At 44.5% G+C, this 17820-nt stretch overlaps 1 protein-coding gene across 1 annotated transcript in view; it reads right to left on the bottom strand.

Moving 5' to 3' along the window:
• PALS1 (protein associated with LIN7 1, MAGUK p55 family member) overlaps nucleotides 1-17820 on the bottom strand; it is a 2503255-nt gene that overhangs the window by 11460 nt on the left and 2473975 nt on the right. The gene's annotated exons all lie outside the window — the stretch shown is intronic.

The following is a 17820-nucleotide window of genomic DNA, read 5'->3' as shown; positions in this document are numbered from 1 at the left end:
GCCTAATATCGGCACGGTGTGTCAAAGTTACATATTTTTATGTGCCTACTATCATAACTAAGTCTTACTCTTTCTTTATTAGCACTGTTTTCAAGAAGGTTTTTAATGTTACATCTTCTTTTCTAACTACATCAGAGGGGTTTATAAAAAACTGCCGGACTATTACGTAACCTTGAAAAAATTCAATATTTTTGAATAATTTTCTGTATTACCACCATATCATGCTTATATCTCAATGTCAAGTATCTCATGTAGTATGTTTCTATTTCATTCTTAAGACATTCATCATATTTTAAGTTGGTATAATTTTCACCCCTCCTTTTTGTATCTATAAGGGAAGTGAATTTGGCATCCCACCCTTCCTGTATTTATTTTTTTCAAGTTGGCAACTAGTTGCTCGGGGTATCCTCTTTCTATAAACAGTTAAGCCACATATTCTAATTTGTTTACCATATCACCGTAATCGGGTGTCATATGGGCAACTCATACCATTTGACCCTTTTCTATTTATTTTCTCTAAGGGAGGGGATGGTTGCTATGAAACGTAGGCATGAATTGGTAAAATATTATTTCCTGTACAAGGACGATTAATAATTAAATTGTTGTCCCCTAGAAGCTTGGTCAATTTGACATCTAAATAATGTACTTCTTGTAATGTAATACTATGAGTAAATGTTAAAAATTCGGTGGTAGAATTTACATATTGAATAAATTCATCCAATCCAGCTCCAGTGCCTTTCCATACTACAAAAACATTGTCCAGCAGCTCCTGGAGAATGATCCTAGCAAAGCTTAATCTACACCTAGATAAGGAATCAAGTTTGTAGCTTTTTAAATATATGTATAAAGGACCAAGTTAGTGCTTCTAGAATCCAACCCTTTCCAAAAAGCAACAGATGAAGCCAAGACCATGGTAGATTGGACCTTGACACTGCTTAGAATAATTATGTTGTGGTGACTATAATTAAAAGGTAACAGGCCTGAGATAACTGTTTGGAGACCGTCCATTTTGACAGAGATTGCCCCTTCCTACCTTCAAAAGAAATGAACAACTGATCTGAAGATCTGAAAGATTTATTTCTGTCAAGACAGTACCCGAGATGTCTGTGGACATCCAAGGTATGGAGCAACCCATGTCCCTCAGTTTTAGGATTAGGAAAGAAATTCGGTAGACGGATAAGTTTGGCTTATAGTTAACTCTGATACCACTTTAGGCATAAGAGGAGGATTAGTACTCAAAGAAATCCCACCTCTTTCGAAAATGAGATAGGGTTGACTCACCACGAGATTGCAACTTAGATACTCTTCTTGCAGAGGTCGGTGCAACATGTAAGAGAGTTTTCCTTCTGAGAACCTCGTCAGCCCTATCAGCTGGTTTAAATGAAGCATGTGCTGGCTTCTCTAACACAAAATTAAGACGCCAAGGAGGGGCCACCAGTTGTCTTACAAGCAAAACTAATTTCAAAAATATTTTGACATGAAAATGTACTGAAAGAGAAGGATCCATGGAAGACATGCTGAATCTTAATGGAGGAGTAAGAAAAGCCATAAGATAGTAACTCACAAAACCACTGTAAAACCAGAGAAAGTACAGGTGTGTAAAATATTACCATAACAGTCCATGTCCTTCTCTTCACTGTTGCAGTATTCACACACGCTTCCCATGCATGGCGTAGGGCATAAAGGTGACATATGGACATACCACCCTCAGAACTGAAAAGCTCCAGTAAGAATGACAGTCCAAGGATAAAAGTAGGTATCAAAGCATATCCAGAAGGAAAAAGGGCTAGGGGGAGTAGGGAGGGAGCGAATACTGCAACAGTGAAGAGAAGGACATCTACTGTTATGGTAAGATTTTACACAACTGTAGTATGTCCTTTCATATCACTGCTGCAGTATTCTTTACAATATGGAGAGTGCAAAAGTTCAGGAAGAAGATTGGGAGGAGGAAGGGCCAGCAGAGCCCTCTAGGAACCTATGGAGAATGGCCCTGGCAAAAGCAGCTCTGGCCATAGAAATCACATCCGGCTTATAGTGCTTAGTAAAGGTATGCACAGAAGTCTACGTTGCTGCCTCAAGAATAGAATTAGTATCCAAACCCATAAAAAAGCACCAGAAGACAACAGTGCTAGTGGAATGAGCCTTAATAGGAGGAGGAAGGCTCTTCCCATGAAAAGCAAAAGGAAATGGGCTTTAGAAATCCAAGAAAAACAAGTTAAGCACTTACCATAACATTCCACCTGTGTTGTCGATCTTCATTTATCCTTGACATGTGACTCTGTTCCAACGCTCAAAACCAAAAGCTCTTGAGCCATGTTCCTACCCAGAATTTCTCCCTCTAGATTACCTCAGATCAAGTTTGCAACTTTAAAGGATGACAAGAAAAAGTAGTCCTATAACAACTGAAGAGGCTATGTCCAAGGTCATACATGAAATAGACAACCAGGACTAGAGTCCGTTCCCTCAAAGGCGTCTGAAAGCAGGGGGAAGGAGGCTGGGGTGTCAAGGATAAATGAAGATTGACAACACTGATGGAACATTATGGTAAGTACATAACTTCTTTATCTGATGTTGTCAATCTTCCATTTATCCTTGACATATGGGACAGAGTCCCCAGCTACCTTGCATCTTGGGAAGCCATATTGGAAGGATATTCCTGAGCATCACAGAACCAAAGGATGCTCTTCCCTTAGAGACCAGATCCCCTTTGTAATGAGTGATAAAGGTATGTGGAACAGCCTAACAGCAGATGTGGATATTGCCTTTGCAGAATGTGCTCTCACTGGGGCTGGTAATTGGAGGTTTTTATTGTTGCAGATAAAGCTTATAAATTCCCTTAACCACTTAGATAAATTGACCTTTGAAACTGGTTTACCCATGGATGGACCTGAAAAAGAAACAAATAACTGGCATAACTTCCTAAAGTCTTTAGTTCTGCTTAAACAAAAACGCGAATTTCTGTGAACATCTAGTAAGCATAAACAATATTCTACCTTGCTAGAAAAATTAGGGAAGACGACTGGTAAATCAATAGACTGATTTTTGTTAGTTTCAGATACTACTATTGGAAGAAAGGATAGGATGGTTCTTAGCAACACCCTGTCCTTATGAAAAATCAAATATGGAAGTTTTGAAGAGAACGCATGAATGTCATTCTTCTGGCAGACATAACGGCTACCAACAAAATGGTCTTCCATGAAAGAAACAAAGTTACAAGTAGCCGCTGGCTTAAAAGGTGAATGGACCAAGGACTGTAGAACCACAGTAAGATCCTAGGGTACGAGAGCGTCTCTGTCAGGTGGTTTTAGCCACAAGGTTCTTTTCAGAAAAAACTTACACAGCCTATGGTACATTAATGAATGCTCTTCAAAGCCGTCATGTTAGAAACAGCAGCATGTTGAACTTTGATGGTAGAAGCAGCAGCTCTTTGAAAAGCGTAGCCAAAAATTCTAAAATCTTTTCAACTGGTGCCGAAAATGGATCAATTCCATTATCATGTGCCCAAATAGAGAATCTTTTCCACTTACTGTGGTAGAGTTTCCTGGTGGAAGGCTTATGGGAAGCCAACAAAATTTTTTGAACTGGGCAGTTATTTTGCCTGGCAATCAATGGAACTGAAGTAACCAAGCTGTAGGGTTCATAGGTTGGTACTAGGCTATCAGCCCTAGGGCCTATACAAGCCTAGCCATAACAATTCCCTGGCTATTTCTTCCCACACTATTTACTTCCCTGGACCCCTGTCTAGCAGGGCGACTGACGTGATCCCCGGGGTGAATTTCCTTTCTCCCATCCAATCGTCAAGGTTCCTTTTGAAGAGGACCAAAGAGGCACTCTGCTTGACATGTATGGGCAATCTACTCCAGAGTCTGGGGAGTTTCTGGGTCAGGAACCTATCCCTCCAGCATGTTTTGTTTATTGCGATGACAAGGTTTAGATCCCTGGAGTGTGTGGCTCTGAGGGATTGGGATTTCTTTAAGTGTACCATGTCCAACAGCTCTGGGTTTGACATGGCCTTGTATGTTAAGCAAAGATTGCCTCGGAGTAGACGATATGCGACAGAGTATAGCTGGAGTTTTTTAAGGCGGTCAGTGTAGGGCATCTGCTTTAGGCCTGTGATTCTTTTAGTGAGGTATTTCTGTGGCCTTTCCAGTTGTTGCAGATGTCTTGAGAGGTACATACCAAACTGGGCATTGTATTCTATAATAGGTCTAATGAGGGATGAGTACAGTGGGACAATGACCTCCTTTTTTCTGGATGAAAAGCCCTTAGTGATGAGGTGTGCCACATAGAAGGATTTCCTGACTGTTGTGGCGATGTGGTTATCGAAGGCGAGACCACTGTCCACCTGTGTCCCTAAGTCTCTTATCAAACTTTCGGTGTTTAGTGTACTGCCACCTATATGGTAATTCACGGATACATGTTTTTTCCCAAAGGGGATAACTATACATTTCTTGGCATTGAGCTTGAGCCCATGGCTCTGGCACCAAGCATCTGTTTCTGTAAGGCTCTTTTGTAGAGTATCCACATCATTTGGGGATTCAATAATGGCTCCCAGTTTGCAGTCATCTGCAAACTTTGTTATCCAGAATCCCTTAGTGTTGGCCTGTACTTCAGAGAAGTAGATGCCAAACAAGAGCGGTCCCAGGACTGAACCCTGAGGTACTCCACTTGTCACTTGTCTGGAGCTGGATTTGGAGTCAGCTACTTTTACAGTGTGGGCTCTATCAGTAAGCCAGTTAGCAACCCATTGGGTGACGTAGGGATTAATGCCCAGCTTAGTAAGTTTATCTATGATTCCAGAGTGGGGGATGGTGTCAAAGGCCTTGGCAAGGTCTAGACAGGCTGTGTGGACCACCTTACCCTTGTCCATGGCTCTGGAGACTGATTCAAAGAAGTCAATCAAGTTCAGGAGACAAGATCGGCCCTTCACGAACCCAAACTGGGTGGGGTCCAGTGTTTGAAGGTTGTCAATGTCTTTGTTTATAAGTTCCATGATAATACGCTCCATGGCCTTGCAGATAAGGCTTGTCAGACAGATGGGATGGTAGTTTCCGGGATCCAATGTGGATCTCCCCTTGTGGAGTGGGATAACTGTAGCTGTGCGCCACTCAGTGGGCATGAAACCTGAGGTGAGGCGATGATTAAACATGACACTTAGGTGAGGTGCCAGTTCGTATTGTAGTTCATGTAGTACACAGCCCAGGATGTCATCTGGTCCCATGGATGCTGGAGGTTATTCAGACTGGGGTGAACTAGTCCCTGTGGATGGGACAGGAGGTCTTGATTCAGGTCCAGAGTCTATGGACGTTGAAATAGGTGAGGCAAAAGAAAGGGGAACCAAACTTGGCGAGGTCAGAATTGAGCAATGCAAATTGCCTTGCTCTTAAACCTTATGGCTTTCTTCAAGAAGTGAGGTATTAGTGAATGGGGGGTGAGGCACAGAATAGTCTTGAAGGCCAATCGTGAAGGTGAGCGTCTCTCAAGGACTCCCCCTGAGGGGGGGGGATTAAGCAAAGTAGCTGCTGCACTTGTTGTTTAGGGGTGATGCAAAAGGTCACCACAAGGCTGGCCCCAGCGATGGAAAATCTCCTTCGTCACTCTGGGATTGAGATACTACTCATGAGACAGGAGGATGCATCTGCTCAGCTTGTCTGCTATCATGTTCGAGCTCTTGGGATGTGCACTGCTATCAGAAATTGGTTGGAAGAGATCACCCACTGCCACACACCGAGAACTTCTCGACAAACGGGGGAAGACTTGGTTCCTCCCTGTTTGTTGATGTACCAGACTACTGACATATTGTCTAACTGAACTGCAACTGTTCCTACAGGAAGGGAAACTTGGAAAGCTTGCAACACTAAGAGCACTGCCCCCAGTTCCATAACACTAATATGCAAATTGGCTTCCATTGGGGACCAAATGCTTTGGACTGTTCTGCCCAGATAATGCCCCACCCCCTCTGGGAGGTGTCTGTGGTCAACATGGCCTTGAGTTGCGATGAAACAAATGGTCGGCCTAAAATAATTTCCTCTGATTCCATCCACCAGGATAAGTCCTTCTTGCAGCAGTTGGTGATTCGGATGAGATGCATCAAGGGATGAGTGAGGATGGACCACTGGGAGGATAGAAGCCACTGCAGAATTCTCATGTGAAATCTTGCTAGAGGAACCAGTGTAATGGCCGCTGCCATGGATCCTAGAGCCTACAGAACTAATAGAGCAGGTACATTGTCATTGTAGAGAATAACACCTACCTGGAACCTTATCTTCTGTAATCTGTGAAGAGGAAGGGGGCTATGCAACAGGTTGCATTCAGGCAAGCACCTATAAACTCCAATTACTGAGTTAGACTTGCTTGGGATTTGGTATGATTTACCGTTATACCTACATGAGCACAAGTATGTAGAATAAAATCTCTTGTCTGTTCTAGTAGATACCTAGTGGGAGCGGTAATGAGCCAATTGTCTAAATATGGAAACACTCTGAATCCGTGCAGTCTCAAGTGAGCTACTACTGCTGCCCTACACTTGATAAACACCTGGGGGGCTGTGGTGAGACCGAAGGGCAGAGCTCTGAACCGATAATGACTGGCTCCCAGCCGGAAGCGGAGGAATCTCCTGAAAAGCTTGTCCATTCTTATGTGGTAATACACGTCCTAGAGGTCTACAGAGCATATCCAATAGTCTTTTCCTAAGAAGGGATGAATAGACTGAATCTGGACCATCCAGAATTTTGTCTGCTGAGCAAACTTGTTTAAAAGGCTGAGATCCAAAATTGGTCTCCAGTCCCCTGTCATTTTTGGCACCAAAAAGAACCTCGAGTAGAATCCAGATCCCATCTGATCTGGTGGGACTTCATGGATGACTTTTTCTAGCAGCTTTTTAATTTCCAGAGCTGCCTGATCCCTCTGATTGGATGGAACATTGGGGATTCTTCCTGTTTTCAGAGTGAGAATGAAGGGAATGCAGTATCCTCTGGCAATGATCCTTAGCACCCAAGTATCTGTGGTTATTTGTTGCCAGGTTAGTGAGTGCAAGGATGGTTTTCCCCCAACTGTTTCCAGAGGTAAGCAATCGGGCCTCTCTTTAGGAGTGCTAGTAAGGTTTCCCTGAGAATGAATCTCTGGAACCTTGATTTTCCGGGCTACATCTGCCATGAGGTCGGCGTCTTCTACTGTAGCTCCCCACCTCTGCCCAGTGGGGAGTCAGTGCCACATGTGTCCTGGGAACAGCCTTGAGTTTTCTTGAACCACATTTTTCCGCTCCTGTGATTCCTGGAATTGGAGCATTGAGAAGCAAAGAAACATACACCCATGGCAGATAGGCTCTTTACATCTTTTTCACACCTGGCCAAGGTATCTCTGAGTTTGAGGGCAATAAGGGAAGAGCCATCAAATGGAGCACTGACTAACAAAGGCTTAAATTGCTCTGCAAATTCACACAAGTGAATCCAGGCATGCCTCTTTATGGCTACGCCAGAACCCACTGCCCTAAGTCATCCCTTTGGCTACATGCAAAATGAGCCTCATGGATGAGTTAGAAACAGATTCCAGGACGGCAAGCTGGGATGCTACTTTGTCCTGTAGCTCCTCAGACACAGCTCCTGCAAGCGTATCTGAGAGCTCCTTGATCAGATCCCCCTGAAGTCTGGTGAAGTGTGCCATGAAGTTCAATGACTGCAAGACAAAGGTCGAAGAAGTGTTCACCTGCTTCCCGAACCTGTCTATCGTCTTGGACTATTGGTTAGGGAGATGAACAGTGGAACTCTCTTCTGGAAGTTCCTTCTTTGTGGTGGCCACAACCACCATTCGTTCTACTGCTAAACCTTTGGCCCAAAACTGATGGTCCTCTGGCAGTGAAAGGATCTAGTCTGATATCCTTGGGATTGGTTCTACAGAGTCAGGGGCCTTCCATGCCCACTATGTGATTAACTTAATGAGATAGTCAGCAGGCGAGGTACCCAAGAAGTAGATGGACAAGCACCAAACGCTTGCAGGTACACCGACTTCTCTGAGGAAGGGTCTTTGGGCTTCCAGTCAACCCTTCTGCATTAATATTTCAAGAATGTCTCCAAAGGAGATGTTTTCTGGGGGGGGGGGGTGGACCTGGGGGAACCATCCCCATCACTGAAGTCAGTGTCCTCCATGACAGATTCCTCCGGGGAATCTAGGTGTTTCCTCTTACATGTCCTCCGGTGCACCACCTCAGTGGGAAATTCTGTACAGGACTCGGAAGAGGTAGGGCACTGTACAGGGGGGGTGTCCTACAGCTTCAATGCTCGCTGTCCTGATGGGGAGTTTGATGGAAGCTCTGGACAAGAGGGGGTTCTGAGAAAATGCTCTGATTGGGAAGGAACTGACTGAGAACCCGTAAAGACTAACTCCCTCTCCATGACCTGGAAGGTAGGCTCCCCCAAAGAGGGATGGGAGTCCAGAACCAATATGGACAACCTCAAAACCGTGGCCCCACTCTGCTCAGAGGAGACTGCCATCAATGTCCAAGCCAAGGAAGAGCCCACGAATAAGGCAGTAGAGCAACGACCCCTGGAGTCCATCGGTTGTGAAGGAGCCGAGGAACCCAGGGCAAACACTAGAGACTGAAGGCACAAGACCTGTCGGCACTGGAACAGCCGGAACCGGGGAAATCGGAGTCATTGTCTCCAATACCTCATTATAGTTACAGGAAGAATGTCTGGTGGAGTCCTTGGAGAGAAAGTTCCATCTCCAGAATGGAGTGCTACCTGGGAAGATACTGAAAGACCCCTTGCCACAAGCAGCTGATCCACCAACCTCACAATGTCAACTTCCATCAGACTCCTACAGGACTGGACAGAAAATGCTGAGGGGGATTCCTGCCTCCCTAAAAAGGGGCTTGGAAGGTGTCCCACAAAAGGATCTATTGAAGGGGAATACAGTCCTGGGAACTGAAATGAAACCTGGTTCCAAAGTTGCTGATGGCACCGTGGAAAGAACTGGTTCCAAAATTGTGGTTGGCACCACAGAAGGGGCCAGTACCGAGGAAGGGGAAGTGACATGAATAGTTGGCGCAGTAGTGGTCAGCACCAAAACCTGTGTCAATCAGTCAACTACAGTCAGTGTTGAGGAAGTTGGTTCATCAGACTTTTCTGGCAGCTAACTGGTTCTGCAGTGTGTGTGGGAACCAAAGATTAAAGTCCCTTGTGTACCAGGGCTGAGGGAGACACCTGCACTGAGAGACTCCTCTTCTTTCCATGTTTGGTCTTAGAGGAAGCGGAAGATGAATGTGAAGACATAACCGATTTTGAAGTCCTAGGCTGACTGAAAAAAGCCTCATCAAAAGATCTCTTAATCAGACCTTTCAAGATAAATTTGTTCTTTTCTTTCTACGAGTGCCCGGTGACTAAAAGATGGACAAATAGCAGAATCCTCCTGTAAATACACCAGGCCCAAGCAATAAACACAAGATGAATGCCCATCAGAATTGGGCATTTTTCTTCCACAACCACAATATTGTTTAAAGCCATTTCTTTTACTTTTATCTGCCATGTTGACTGGGGGAAAAAATCTATAGCAGAAGACACTCACACTAGCTATACACACACTAGAATGAAGAAGGGAAAAGAGGGGAAAAAGGGCTACCAACAATGGTAGGCCAGAACTATCAGGAGGTAGGGGCAAAAGGGATAGCACTACCAGCTATGGTAAAACAGATTCCACGAGTTAAAAAGGTAAGCAGTACACTCACTCACCAAAAGAAAAATCTGACTAGAGTATAACAGGAAAAACTACCAACAATAGTAAGCAAGAACACTGAAGTGTAAAAGAAGAGGTAGTAAAAAACAGACAAGAGGTAAAACGTTAACTGGGTAGGTAGAAAAAGGGTTCAAGTATATCTCAAATAATAAAAAAATAATGAAATTACACTTTGCTCAAAGAGATTTTGGCTGACGCATTTTATGTAGAAGAGTGGCAAACAAGATCGGAGGTAATCTAGAGAGGGGTATTCTGGGTAGGGACTTGGCTCGAGAGCTTTTGGTTCTCGTAAGCTGTTACAATGGCCGAGCCAGTTCTGAGAGTCAGAACAGAGTCGATACATCAAGGATAAATGAAGATAGACAACATCGGATGAAAGGGTTTGCTTGGAAACAACCAAACCTGAAAACCTAGAATGAAAAGAAACAAAAAGCTGTTCAGATTTACAAAAAGCTTTAGTCTTATCCAAATAACATCACAGTTGTCTATGCAAATCCAAGGTTGGCAGAACCTTCTCACTAGCAGATTGCGCAGAAAGGAAAAAAGTGGGCAAATTAGACAACTCATTAACCACCTTGGACATAAAAGAAGGATTAGTACAAAGGGCATCCTGCCCTTATGGAAAACTAAAAAAGAAGGAACAGCCATGAGGGCAGAAGTAAGAGCAAAAAGAACAGTCTTCCAAGAATACTGTAAAAAAGCTGAAGCAGACAGCTCAAAAGGAGACTGGGTCAATTTTTCCAAAACAAAATTAAGTGCCCAGGAAGTAGGACATGCTTCGTGGGAGGCCTAATGTGAAGGATGTCTTTAAAAAACTGTTTTCCCTCAATTCTAGAGGCTAAAAGGGGGGGGGGGGTCAAAGGCAGGCAAGCAGACATAGCATGAAAGGTGGGCCTGAATACATCAACCCTGCACTGACCAATTCACACAAATAAGAGAACCAAAGGAACATCCTTAGCAAGTGGATCCAGGTTAAGAGAAAGACACCAAATAGAAAACCTCTTTCATTTTGATAAGTAGGATTTCCTAGCAGTGTGTCTCTTGGCCCCCTGCAGGACCTGAAGCACATCTTCCGAAAAAAGGTGTCTGCAGGCAATCAAAACCCTATCACCTACAACGTTAATCAAGGAGTGGACAGGTGGGGATGGATGACCGCTCCCTTGTCTTGTGCGAGCAGGTCTACCCTGTGAGATAACTTGTGATGACTGCTCTTGGCAAGATGCCAGAAGAGGGTACCAATGTTGTCTGGGCCAAAAGGGAGTCACCAGCAAGACTTTGGAAGCATCCTGTTTTATCTTGAACATTTTGGAATGACAGGAAGGGGAGGGAAGGCATAAAGAAACATTCCCTTCCAAGAAAAAGATAGTGTGTCCACTTTCCAAGCCAGAGGACATGGGATTCTGGTGTAAAATAGAGGAAGCTGTCTGTTCAGAGGGGAGGCAAATAGATCTACATGAGGAGTACCCTACTGGTGGATAATGTCTAGAAACACATCCCTGTATAGCATCCACTTGTGGGATTGTGTTGTGGATCTGCTCTTCTGCTACTATGTTTTCAGCTGAGGTAATACAAACTGCTTGAAGGATCACCTGATAGTGAAGAGCTAGATCCCAGACCTGAACAACTAGCCTGCAAAGCAGATAAGACCTTGTCCCCTTTGCATGTTGATAAATCACATCACTGTAGTGTTGTCTGTGAAAATTCTAAGGGGGCTCTAGAAGAAAAGGAATGAAAGACCTGAAAAGCCAGAAAAGTTTTCACCTCGGACACTGACATGGGCCTTCTTTTGACGAGGCTAAAGGCCCTGCACTTTCAGAGAACCAAAGGATGCCCCCATCCCTCATATGACTCACCTGTGAAGAGTTCTTGAGAGGGGGCTGGAGGTTGAAAAGAAGCCCTGGCTAGAAGGATAACTGAAGAATCCACCACTGAGGTTCCAGCTTGAGGCATGGAAGAAGAAGAACTAAAAACTCTAAAGGATGAGAATGTTGAAGCCAGACTGACTTCAGAAACCACTGGAGCTTTTTCATGTGCAACTTGGCTAGAGAAAGCATATGAATGGTGGATGCCATGAAACTCAGGGCCCTTAGAAACTCCCTGGCAGAAACTGATGCTAGGAGAAGAAAGGATTGAAAAAGGGCAATCAGAGTTAAAGCCTTGGGAGGAGGCAATGATGTCAGCATTGGAACTGTCTGCAACCTGCATCCTAGGAAAACATGATCCTGAAGAGCAGTCAGAAAAGACTTAGAACCTTGGGGCAGTAGAGAGGCCAAAGGGCAAAGCAGAGAATGGAAAACGCCAGGAAGCAACAGAGAAACAAAAATTTCCTGTAAGGAGGGTGGATAGGGTGTGAAGATAAGCATACTCTAGCTCCGTGGATACCAGAAAAGCCTGAGAAGGAAGAAGAAGAAACAGGGATTGAAGGGTTAGCATCTGAAAGGGCAGAACCTTCAATAAAAAGTGCTCAGCTGAGAAAGATCTAGAATGGGTTTCCAGATGCCTCCTTTCCTGGGGACTAAAAAACATTGAGTAAAACCCATAAACCCATTCCCCTTCTGAGGAGCTGGAACCTCTAGAATAGTTCCCTGAGCTAACAGGCCCTGAAGAACCTCTGGAAAAGACTGCGTTTGTTCCCAAGGAGGCTGAGAAATGCCCAAGAAGGGAGGGGGGGATTTCCAGACCATGAACTACCCCTGGCAAATAACTGAAAGGACCCAGGAATCTTGGTTGATATGTAACCAAATAGGAAGGGACAGAGAAGATGAAGAGGAAGAGAAATGTGACTGGAAAAGTCAAGGGTAGTCACATGGCACAAAGTTTGTCAGGAAAAGGAGTTTTCTGAGCTGAAGGTGTTTGAGTAGCCTTAGCAGGGCTAGCTCTTCTACCACCCTTTTTAGCTTTAGGGGGAGGATGAGACTGTCTGTGGAAAAACGGAGGCTTGTTAAGATAATTCCTTTAAAACGTAGGGACAGGGGACACAAAAATATATTTCAACTTCTGTAAAGCTTTACCTTTTTCCTGGAGGGACTTGAACAACTCAGCAGCAGCACCACCAAATAAATGTATAGTGTCCAGAGAAGCATCTATCAACTTAGCCTTGATATCATCAGCCAAAGGTTGAAGTTGTAGCCAGGAATGCCTCCTCAACAAATAGCCAAAAGCAGCACCCCAAGAAGATGCATCAGCTGCATCATAAAGTACAGTTTTGTACCTACCATAAATGTAGATGTTCGAGTGTTCACACTGCTGCAGTCAGTACACTTGGGTTATTCCTGCCGTCAGGCGGTCCCGCAGTCGGCCAGAGTTCCAAAGTCTTGGTCCGGCATCGGTTGCTGTTGCTTCTTCCCTGACATCAGTGCGCCAGGGGTATATAAGATGCATCCGATGCCATTTTCTTCAGTTTTTCTTGCCCCAGATGTCAGGTGCCCCCAATAGGTAGGCAATACATATTGCTAATAAAAAATATACATATAAAATAAAAACAATACCTTCAGTTACAAGCAAATACACCACAAAGGTTGTAAAGGATAGAAAGGTATAGATAAGTCCAGCTAGTTCAGAGAGGATGGAGGGAGGGTAACCTGGACTGCAGCAGTGTGAACACTCGAACATCAACATTTATGGTAGGTACAAAACTGTACTATGTTCATCGTGTTACACTGCTGCAGTCATTACACTTGGGTAGAATCCCAAAGCTAAGGTTGGGTGGCTGGTCTATAAAGAGTTAGGATTGGCTATGAGGCCCTGCAGAACTGCAGTGGCAAATCCTGCTCTGGATTTAGAGTAAAGAGGCAGGTGGTAATGCTTGGTAAAGGTGTGCACTGAACTCCAAGTTGCAGCCTCCAAAATTTCCTTGGTAGGTACTCCTCTGAGAAAGGCTGTTGAAGTGGCTGTTGCCCTGGTGGAATGTGGCATAATGGTATTTGGGACTGATTTTCCATGCTGTGTGTAGCAGTAATGAATACAGTGTCCTGTCCATTTGGATATAGTCTGCTTTGAGATAGCCTTGCCCTGTGATCCTGCAGCATATGCTACAAACAGTTGCTCAGTTTTCCTGAAAGCTTTTGTTTTGTCCAAGTAGAAGCGTAGCCGCCTGTGTATGTCCAAAGAATGCAGAAGTTTCTCCCCTTTATTCTGGGGGTTTGGATAAAAAGTTGGCAAATGGATGGTTTGGTTAAGAGCCACACTAGATATCACCTTTGGCATAAAGGTAGAGTTTGACCTTAAAGAAACCCTGTCCTGATGAAAAATTATAAAAGGTTCCACTGCCATTAATGCCTGTAGCTCTGAGACTCTTTGTGCTGAAGTTACTGCCAGGAGCAGAGCTGTTTTCCATGATAAAAATTTTAGATCGGCTGTATTGGCTGGCTCAAAAGGTGGTAGGGTCAGTTTTTCCAAAATTAAATTGAGGTCCCAAGTCGGTGTTGGTGCTCTCCAGGGTGGTCTTATGTTTTTAGCCCCTCTGAGGTACTGCTTTAGCAAGGGATGAGAGAATAAAGGAGGATCCGTGTTGTAATGTGCTGAAATGGCAGAGGCGTGGATCTTAATTGATGAGAAGGATAGGCCTCTGTTCAGCATCTCAGTTAAGTATTGCAAAATCTGAGGAATGTTTGGAACAAGAGGGTCAAGGTTTTGAGCCTGGTTCCAGGCGCAGAATCTCTTCCATTTTTCTGAGTAAGCTTTCCTGGTGCTAGGCCTCCTGGCCAACAAAATGACATTCATAACAGCTTTAGAGAGAGGTGTTGCCTGTTTGGCTAATGTATCTGCCATGCAGCTAGGTTTAGGGTTTTGAGCTGACCATGCAGGATCTGATTGTTTTGTTCAGTCAGAAGGTGTGGAATTTGAGGCAAAATCCATGGTAGTCCTTGAGCCAAGTTCCTTAAGATGGGGTACCAGTGCTGGCGTGGCCAGTCTGGAGCAATCAGGATCATCTGTGGTTTTTCTTGTCTGGCTTTTAGGAGTACCTTTGAAAGGAGAGGCAGTGGTGGGAAGGCATAAACTTTTAGGTTTTTCCAGCTGAACAAGAGAGCGTCCACTTTCCATGCTTGTTTGTGATAAGTCCTTGTGCAGAATTTTTGTAGCTGGCAATTCAGTGGGGAGGCAAAAAGATCTATGTCTGGGCATCCCCATTTTTGCGTTAGCATGCTGAAGATTTGTGGATTAAATTTCCATTCATGAGGGTCCATGATATTTCTGCTTAGATCGTCTGCCAGAGTATTTTTCTTTCCTGGCAGGAATTGTGCTTGCAGGTGAACTTGATACGTTAGAGCTGTGCTCCACAAGGTCATGGCTTGCCTGCATAGGGGATAAGAATGAGTGCCCCCTTGCTTGTTTATGTACCACATTACTGTGGTGTTGTCTGTCTTTAGTAATAATTGCCCTGGATGCAGAAGGTCCTTGAAAGCTGTTAGGGCATTTTGAACAGCCAACATCTCTTTTTGATTGATGTGAAGATGCATCTGGTCTGTGGTCTACTTGCCCTGAATGCATTTTCCTGCCATGTGTGCTCCCCAGGCATAATCCGAAGCATCTGTTACAGTTTGCCTGGCTGTGGGTTGGGTAAAAGGCTGACCCTTGTTTAGGTGACATGCCTGTGCCCACCATCGAAACTCCTGTTGTAGACAGGGTATCATTGGTATTACTGCTTCTAAACTGTGAGAGTGTTGAGTCCAAACACTTTTTAGGTACCACTGCAATTTCCTCATATGCAGTCTGGCATATGGTATTAGTAGAATGCAGGATGCCATGAATCCCAGGGCCTGCAGAATTTTTCTTGCAGGGAGATGGGACTTTTTTGCCAGTAATTGAAAATATTGAGTTAGGTGAACTTGTTTATCTGGCGTGAGGTAAGCCATCTGGGCCATTGTATTTAAGCTGGCACCCAGGAATATAATCTATTGCGAGGACACTAGTTTTGACTTCTTTTCATTTACTGTGTACCCTAGAGAAATTAGCAACCCTTTTACAAACGCCAGATGCTGTAGAAGAATGTCCTTTGTCTCTGCTTGAATGAGGCAGTCATCCAGGTATGGATATATTTGAATTCCTTTTTGTCTGCAAGATGCAATTGCTGGTGCCAGGCACTTTGTGAAGACCCTGGGCGCAGCAGATAAGCCAAAGGGCAGTGCAGAGAATTGGTAGTGCATTGTACCAGCTTTGAATCTGAGGTATCTTCTGCAATTTTGTCTGATAGGGACATGCAGGTATGCCTCTTTGAGGTCCAGAGTAACAAGGCAAGCCTTCTTGCCCAGCATGGGTAGAAGCTGCTGTAATGTCAACATTTTGAATTTTGGAATATCCAGGTAAGTATTCAGAATTGAAAGGTCTAGTATGGGCCTCCAGGCCTTGTCCTTTCTGGGAACCAGGAAGAGTCTAGAGTAAAATCCTTGTCCTTGTTCCTGTTCTGGTACCTTTTGAATAGCTCTCATGTCCATGAGGGCTGAAATTTGTTTTTGTGCCTCTGCCCATTGATTTTGTGGCAAGTCTGGCATTCCTTTTAGCGTTGGTAAAGTATGAAAGTGGAACCTGTAACCTTGAGACACAACCCATTTGTCCTGGGTGACTGTTTGCCAGTTTTGAGAAAAAAGTGCTAGTTTTCCCCCTAAGGGGACTTCCAAAAGGGACATGCTTGGCGTACGAAGGGGAAAGTCATTGTGACTGTTTCCTGTAAGGTTGAGACTTGTCCTCACCTCCTTTTGGGGTTGAGGTGCCCCACTGTCGTTGTCTGTTTGAGCCTTGGGGTTGAGATCTGCCTCTTGGGCATCTGTATCTGCCTCTCTGTGGCCCGTCTGACACTGGAAAGGACCAATTCTTTGTTGGCCAATTTCTGTTAAACCGAGGTGGCTGTACCTGTAAGAAATCCTTGCTTGTTTGCATAGATTTAGCTTTATTCTCCATTTTCTTTAACACCTCTTCTGCCTTAATACCAAACAAGGTATCATGCTGTAAAGGAGCATCCAATAATTTTGTCTTAACATGATCGGGTAAACTCTGTTCTTTTAACCAAGCATGTCTTCGAATCACAGAACCTGTAACTGCGGCTCTACAAGAGGCCTCTAAAGAATCAAAACCACATTGCAGAGTATGTTTTCCCACCTGTTCAACTGCATGCAATAAATCCTGCATTTCTTTACAATCAGGAGCTTCTGAGCTTGCAAGCATTTTCTGTTTTAACTGAGCCATTAAATATTGTTGGTACTTAAGCATGTGAAACTGGCAATTTAAAGCTCTTATTGCTAAGGTTGCAGAAGTGTATACTTTCTTCCCCCATCTATCCAAAGCGCTGGAATCTCTGTCAGAGGGTACTGGATTTTTTGCAATGGAAGCCTTAACCCCTTTTGGACCCTGGGAAACAGTTTCTGGATCAGCAGAAGGGTTTTTGTAAAGAAACTTGTGAGAGTCAGGGACTCTATAGTATCTGTCTGGCTTGGCTGGAGCAGGGGGCAAAGAATCAGGAGATAAGCTGGATTCAGAAAACACATCATCCACAATGTCTAGCACAGGCGGAATAGCCATCGGCCTGTGCTGAGGCAATAAAAAGAAATCCCTGAGCCTTTTCTTGGATTCTGAGTAATCCTGACTTTCCCAATGGAAATGCTCCCTCATGGTATGCAAAGTTTCCTTAAAAGAATAATCCGCAGGAGGAGAGGCTGAAGGGATAGATTCTTCAGCATTAGAGTCCTCATAGGGGGGTAGAGAGTATCCCTAGTCTGAAGAGGAATCACAGTCTGTATCCTGCCTAGGCCTTTTCTCAGGAGGGGGATGGGAACCCCTGATTAGAGTAATGAGTTCTTCAGCCATTTTAAGCATCTGTTTCTTAGGCATGGAGGACTGTCCAGGAGAATGCTGTACTTGTTTCTTTGTCTTTAATGGTACCTTTGCCTTGGCTGTTGTTTTAATGGTAAGTTGTGAAGGTCTGAAAACACCCTCAGAAGCCGATGCCAGCTCAGCGGCTCCAGACCCATCTGAGGGATTAGTTTCCGTAGGCCCAATACCTTGAGTTTCCAGAGGCCTAGCTGTCTCCACATGGGAGTATGGGAGTCGGAAGCGGCCTGTGGCTCTGACGTAGCGGGTGTCACGGGCTGCGAAAGC

The sequence above is a fragment of the Protopterus annectens genome, chromosome 6.part0 (genome assembly GCF_019279795.1).
Source record: "Protopterus annectens isolate FY-2018-M chromosome 6.part0, PAN1.0, whole genome shotgun sequence".
In the NCBI taxonomy this organism is placed as follows: Eukaryota; Metazoa; Chordata; order Ceratodontiformes; family Protopteridae; genus Protopterus; species Protopterus annectens.
The sequence above is the reverse complement of the archived record's forward strand: the minus strand, read 5'-3'. Positions and strand labels throughout refer to the sequence as shown.